This window comes from Leptonychotes weddellii, unplaced genomic scaffold, assembly GCF_054177405.1.
Source record: "Leptonychotes weddellii isolate Sample4059 unplaced genomic scaffold, ASM5417740v2 HiC_scaffold_7319, whole genome shotgun sequence".
Lineage (NCBI taxonomy): Eukaryota > Metazoa > Chordata > Mammalia > Carnivora > Phocidae > Leptonychotes > Leptonychotes weddellii.
In genome coordinates this window covers 2,254-9,521 of record NW_028043001.1, presented here as the reverse complement: position 1 = coordinate 9,521, position 7,268 = coordinate 2,254, and the positions used below count along the sequence as shown (strand labels likewise).

General features: G+C 50.9%; 1 non-coding gene across 4 annotated transcripts; it reads left to right on the top strand.

Annotated features, from left to right (window-relative positions):
• Nucleotides 1–6: 6 nt before the first annotated feature.
• On the top strand, nucleotides 7–6,335 carry LOC102746300 (uncharacterized). Of its 4 annotated transcripts, none has more exons than XR_014142624.1 (5): nucleotides 7–1,658; nucleotides 2,111–3,498; nucleotides 3,591–3,628; nucleotides 3,834–4,011; nucleotides 5,486–6,335. It is a non-coding gene; the product is annotated as an uncharacterized LOC102746300 (transcript). The 4 variants fall into 4 exon arrangements; XR_014142622.1 differs by having other exon boundaries at nucleotides 2,111–2,644; nucleotides 3,456–3,498; nucleotides 3,591–4,011; nucleotides 5,486–6,333; XR_014142621.1 differs by having other exon boundaries at nucleotides 3,591–4,011.
• Nucleotides 6,336–7,268: the final 933 nt, after the last annotated feature.

The window sequence follows — 7,268 nt, the reverse complement described above, 5'->3', positions numbered from 1 at the left end:
GCCCATCACTCAAAGCTCCAGGTGTATGCAGAAGGGTCTTCAGGGCCCCAGGGCAGATATACCAGGAGGGTCTGAGCCTAGAGGGGGTCTCTATGGGAAGCTCCAGCCCTCCACCCTCCTCTTGTCTCTTTCCCGGGACCCTCTGGGGGCTTCAGCCCCCCACCCACAGGTCCCAACTCCACAACTGATGCATCCCTGGGACCTCTTAACTCAGAGTACAGACCATCCCAGGGAGTCTGAGAGCCTCTCAGGGGATCTAACTCCCCCCGAGATACTTAGAAACAATCTTGTGTCCCCGGGGGCTGAGAGTCCAGCAGAGATGCCAGGGGGAAAGCTCCAGGGGCTCTGAGGCTAGCAGATGAGGGATGGGGTAGTCATGGCAGAGGGGGATACTGAGGGAAGAGTAGCCAGGCTGAAGTGAGGAGCACGGCAGCCCCATGGCCTCACCTCCCTGTCCTGGGTTTACGATGTACCCGATGGGGTCCATTGAGGGGCGGGGTCTGTGATTTGAGGTGGGTCCCTTTCCATCGATCGGGGTCTCCCCCATTTGTGATGGGGGAGAATCCTGGCTCAGATCTCAAGGACATGTCCGTTCTGACCCTACAGGGATGCTGCCTTAGGTCTGCAGAATGGGAAGGTGGGCAGCGAGGGCTGTAGGATGCAGGGAAGGGCAGAGCAGTGACATTGGTGACATCCTCAGGGCTCCTCTGTCCATCCTGCGGGGATCAGCCTGGCCGTATCCAGACAGCCCTGGTGGAAAGAAACCAGAATCAAACAGAAATAAGCAAGGCTTTGACGGTCGGACTCCGTGGGATGTAAATCCCAGATCTGCCACTTCTGGGCTGTGGGACCTCAGACGAGTCCTTTCACTGCCTATGAAGCGCATCTCCCACGGTCTCCCTCGTGGGTTTGCTGAGAGGTTTAGGTGAGATCCTGGAAATGAGAGCCCTCCGTGGGACGGACCCACCGAGTGCACAGGATCCTCACGGCCCCTTCCCTGATGTGCTCGCTGAAAAGTGCAGTCAGACCCCACGTGCGAGTGTGGGGTCTGCAGGGCACAGAACGGGTCTTGGCTGGACTTGGGGAGTGGGGAAGGCACGGAGTCCGTCCCCCACAGGGACGGTTCTGGGCACCCCAAAACCTCTGACAATAGGAGGTGCATTTAGCTCCAGCTACAGGAGAGGGCAGGGCACATGGGGACAACAGAACGGGCCGTTCCAATCAAGGTAGGAGCCCAGAGCCCGAAGCAGGTGTCCACTAGGGTGGGTAGTGTGAGGAGAGCACAGGGAACCCACAGTCCTGGGTTCAAATCCCAGCCCTGCCACCCACTTCCTGGCCCGGTGACCTGGGGCACCTGATTGATCTCTCTGAGCCTTGGTTTCCTTATCTGTGAAATGGGTGAAGGGGGGGTGGCATTCCCCTGGTGCGTGATTATTACGGGGATTAGAGGTGATGAATGCACAGACCCCAGCATGGGTCTACACACAGTAGGTGCTCAGTTAACTGACATCATTGGTTCATTCATGATATCACTTGTGTCCAAGGTCACAAGTACCAGAGAATTTTGATCCAGGTCCCTGTGATCTTCCTCGTCCTGCTCTTCCTTCTCCTCTTCCTCCTTATCCGACACCAGCACCAGAAAAAACGCTGCAAGTCAGGTAAGTAGAAGATGGGAGCTCTGGTCTACCTGAGAAGTGAGACCTAACTCTGAAGATAGGAAGTGGCTTCTTAGAGCACCACCAAAATATGGCATCAAACAGAAAGAAATGCTCAGTTTTTGAAAACCCTCCAAATTAAACAATAAAAAATTTCTCGGAAGCTCTTTCCATCACAGCCTTCTTGGGACAGGCTGGAATCCCCACAAAGTACAGTTATGAGGGTGGAATTGGAAATGCCAGGGTGACCTCGTTAAAATGTATACATATACATCGATGGACATGACACAGTCGTAGGTGTGTCTGGCATAGATGTACAAACACACGTGTCCCAGGTCCATCCATCAATAAAACCTAGACACGGTGACGGCACGACAATCATCCAGATCTTGGTTTTTAACTCCTATCCTCTAGTACAAGGAATTAGGGTTCATCAGAGAAATTCTTTATTCCAGATTGGGACAGGTGAACTAATGGAGGATGCTGGAGCATCTTAATGTGCCAGAAAGTGCAAAAACTCACCAAGAATGATGGAGACAAGTCAGAATAACAAAGAGCCAGCTGAAAGGAACTCCCTTTGGAAAGATGTAGAATGAGCTGAGCATCCAAGTATGGAATTACAATGCATTGACTAAAGCAGAAATCCATTAGTTTATAGAGTAAATTAACTAATGCACCGGGGGAAAGGGCACGCTTTAGAGTAGAATGCCAACGAATCGATGCAGAATGATGAGCAATGAAGAGATTGGAGACTGTTATGAGTTAGCTGCCATGATGGTGGATGACTCAGGGAGGGTTGTCCGTGAATCATAACAATAACTATGGTGTACTTGAGGATGGTCATGGTATTGGACGAATACTCAAATATCTGTCTCCAAATACCAATCAAATTCTAAGGGAAGATTGAGGACCTCACCACGGGAAACCTCACCACGGCAGACACCTACTTGACCAGGCATTCGGAGTACCCAGCACCAGGGATAGGACAGGTGGATATCCTGGGCTCCTGATATCGAGGGAGGTGATCACAGCCTTGTCAACACCCTTTCCAGGGTATCCATAAGTAGACACTGGGTAGAACCAGAAAGAAAATAAAAGACGCTGTTTGGCAGTTGGTAAGACAGGAACCGGGAGCATGGGTTTGGTCCAAGTGTTGCATCAGTGAAGATCTCCTGACTGGGAGTTCTGGGGTCATGTAGACGAGAGTTTGTGCTTGTGGGAGGCACACACTGGTGTATTGAGGACAGAGGGGGCATTATATCAGAAAAAGACCTACCTACCTATCTACCTATTATCTGTCTGTCAGTCTATTTCTGTTTCTGTCTATGTGCATGCATATGTTTATGGGTGTGCATATAGATGCATTTGTAACAGACCTCCCCTTTCTTTCTCCCCTCCCCTGCAACACTCGTGCCTATATCTCCAAATCCACTTGCATCTCTATCTCTCTTTGGTAAAATGTTACCAGAGCAGAAATGTAGGTCAAGGTGATGCAGGAATCAAATACAGTTCTTATAAATATTTTCTGTAAAAAAAATAATAATTATAAAATCATTCAGAATGAAGAGATTTAATAACGGACATAGACTTTTAAAGACATTCTTCCAGTTTTATTTAAAAATATATATTTAAATCATCCATGCACGTTTTGTGTGTTAGAGTTTAGTCGTTTGCCCTACATTCCAAATCGAGGAGGATGGGTGTATCACCTTGTCGGGCCTCAGATCCTCTGAGATCCTAACGTGGCCCTGGGGGCCAGGTTCTGGGGTCGTTTAGAAGCTAATTTCTCACTTCGTGCAGGTGACTCACATCCTGAAGTTGACACCAGAACCCTGCAGAAAAGGTAATTTCTCCCCAAAGACCCTTCCCCAACCTACCACCTCTGCCTATAGTTCCTTCACAGCTGCCTAATGCCCCTCTTTTTCCTCCCCTCAGCTCCAGCTCCGTGGATCCTGTCCAGGAGGAGAATCAGAGTAAAAAGGAGGGTCCTGGTGGGAGACCAGGAGGAGTGCTTGGGCCGGGTTCTGGGCTTCTCATGAAAACTGCCACATCTATGTGATCCCAGGCACATCCTTACCCCTTGCTGGGCCTCAGTCTCCCCATCTGAGGGTGGAAGGGGCATGTGGGACTGCAGGGTTTTGGCATTTTGGCATGATATAGAATGTTCTCGTTCTCCAGATGCTGAGGTGAGAGAGTCCCAGCCTGAGGAAGACATACAGATGGACAGTCAGATGAGCCCCTGCTCCTGTCCAGGGCACCCAGCACAGCCTTGTTAATTAGTTAAATGTATGGGCTGCTTCTCCATCTTCCTATTCCTCAGCTCAGCAGCATCTGACCTCACCCTTCCTCTTGAAAGGTGATACATGTAGGCTGCTGGGACACCTTCTTGGGTTATTCTGATACCCACATGGGCTCCTCCTTCTTGGTCCCCTTATTTGGGTCCTTTGAATTGTTGGTTGTCCAGGTCTCATAATGGTGGTGCTGCCAGGGACAGTTGTACAGTTTGTGCACTGCACAATAAGGACTGTGGGGTTTAAGACCCTACTGGTGGCGTCTGAGCAGTGTGCCTTTTCTTATTCACACAAAGGCACCCTATAGAATGGTCTGGCCATGAACAGAGACCCTCAGCCTGGCTTTTTCTCCACTTACTCTCTTCCCTCTGGTTGTGTGGATTTAGATGCAATGGAACTACACAATAACGTGCCTTAGGTGTAATGATTGTCATTCGGCTCTTAGTCCCGCAGGAAGCTCACCCAGCCATCGTGTTGACCTCACCATGAGACAACTCTGTATTTTATTTGTCATGTTTCTTTAATCCCAGGTACAGCTGGACCATCTCTATGCTCATAATTCCACAATTATTTCTAGCCTGGTGCCTGAGCACCAGCCTCAGATATCCAAGCACCTGTGAGCTGTTTCTTCTTGTCCGTCCACCGGGCATTCCAATGTCCCATGCCATGTGCCAAGTCTCCAGTCTCCCCAGAAGAGCTGTCTCTCCCTCGATGTTCAGTACTTCCCCAAACCGTCCAGAGACACATTGTTCGTCACAGCTGGGAGGGGGTTGCCAATGGTCTCGAGGGGCCAGCTGTGGGGACACTCAGGGTGGAGGAGCTGTTTTAACAGAAGCAGGCTCTCCCCTGGCCCCTCCACTGCACTTACCACCACCCCAAATCAGTGTTTCCTTGTTTGTGGGCGGTTCCCAACCCCATGGCCATGAATTCCTCCAGGGCAGGGCACTGATCTGTCCTCTTCTTGGCCCCCTGGCAAGCGTCTTGTCTGTCCATCTGTCTGTCTATGTGCATATTTATGCATGCACTTATTGTGTGTGTATATGGGTACCGAATGAAGTGGATGAACCAAATCCTAACAACGCCGAGTTTCCCCTGCTTTAGCCCATTTATTCATTCAGTGAGTTGACAAATCTTATTGGGAATCTATGTTTAGCAAGGCTCTGTCTTAGACCGGGTGACAGAAATACGAGTGAAAACATGTCCGAGCCAGGGATCCACAGGATCCGATTTAGGTTTTAAGAGCGACCCTGGCTTCTGGGTAGACATGTAAGTGAAGAGGGACAAAGTGGAGGAGTTTCGCCCTCCCTGGCTCCCCCAGCAGAGCCCTGACAGTGAGTTTGCCAAGGGGGTGACTCTGCCCCGGGGGGGAACCACACAAGCCTCAAGGGGGGGTGGCCCCTCTTCCTTCCCCACGTCGGAGGGATTGCTGGACACAAAGGACAGAAAGGGGGACAGGACGGACAGGTGGGTCCTTGCTGCTCCCGGCACCCTGGCTCCCCCACCCATCACACACTTTACTCCCACCCTCCCGTCCTCCAGGCCACAGCATCTGAAGACCTCCAGGATATGACCTATGCCCAGTTGAACAGCTTGAATCTCGGACAGCGGACAAGTGCACCCCCTTCCTCCCAGTCAACGGAGCCCCCAGCAGAGCCCAGTATGTATGCTGCTCTGGCCGTCCACTAGCCCGGGAAAGACCCAGACCTCACACCCCATGGAAGGGGGATTGCAGAGACCCCAGGAGGCCCTGGGGTTGCCCCCCCAGCCCCGTGGACACTCAGCTAATGCCCCCAGGCCTGGGGACCTTTCGTAAGCAAGCAGGATATCCTGGAGCTTTAGAAATCACTTAATTCTGCAGATAAAGATAAATATCAGCTCCATTTCTAACAACAACAACAAAAAAAACCGGCAGGTAAGAGAAGCAAACCACAAATGAAGATAAGACTTTTTTTTTTTACTTAAATGACAATGCAAATATTCTGCATCAACACAGATTTTTATTTACATGGTCATGTAAATGCCAGATGCCAAGATCAAATGGGAAAATTATGAATGAAATTATTACAAAGAGAAGAGAGCCTGAAAATCAGCAGTCGAGGCAACATCTACAGGAGTCAGAAAAAGAACAGCAAATTCATCCCACGGCACTGGGTGAAAATGATAACATATATTGATCATAAAGAATGAAAGAGATAAAAATCAACTGTGTGAGCTTGGGCTGCCATAACAAGATACCATGGACTGCGGGGGAGGGGGGGGGCTTAAACAACAGAAACTTATTTCTTCACTGTTCTGGAGGCCCAAGCCCAAGCCCAAGGTGCCGACAGGTTGGTGTCCTCGGAGGGCTCTCCCCACAGCTGATGGATGGCTGCTCACGTGGCTTTTCCTCCGTGTGGGCATGTGAGCAGGGCAGAGAGATCTCTGCTGTCTCTTATAGGGTCAGTGCCCTATTTGATCAGGGCACCACCCAATGATCTCATGATCATTACTCCTTAGAGGCCCCATCTCCAAACACAGCCACACTGGGGGGTTAGGGCTGCAACATGAATTCAGCGGGAGGGTGGGGGTGCGTAAACAGTCCACATCATTCCACCCTGAGCCCCGAGATTCATGTCCTTTTCCTACACAAAGTACACTCATCCCATCCCTACAGTCCTCCCCGCCGCCCCAAATCTACATTCATTCCAGCATCAACGATCAATCTAAAATCCAGAGTCACATCTAAATTATCCTGTAAGTCAGACGTGGGCAAGGTTCGGGGTAAACACCTTCCAAGGCAGAATTCCTGTGCAGGTGTGGTGAGCCCGTGACCCGGATGAGTGACGTGCCCATCCCCAGAGGGAACGATAGAAAGAAGACAGAGGTGACCACGTTCAAAATCGAGCAAGGCAACTTGCACAGATCTTAAGGCTCCGGAATAATCCTCTTGGGCTCGACCCCTGCATGCCAGGCCCTCTGGGGCGCCACCTGCAGGGCCCTTCTCTCTGTGAGGGTCCCACTCCCAAGGCTTCGAGCAGAGCCTGCCCAGGGGAAACCGAGCCAGTAGCCCAAACTCTGAAACCAAGGGGCCAGCCCTGACGATCTCTGAATTGCCTTTGGGGTCATCGTCCTTCCCTTTCCTTGAAAAACAGCACACCTTTTGCAGACAAAGAAGCCTACCTTCCCATTCCTATAGAATCTGAGAACTCCGTTCATCCCACGGGGCTGCGTTTCTGCTCCCACAGATCCTTCACCTTGGCTCCGCCCTCCCAAATGCACGTTCTCTCATTTGTTGGAAGAATCTTCCCCGTCTCCCTTCAGGGTCCATTAGCTTAACAGTTCA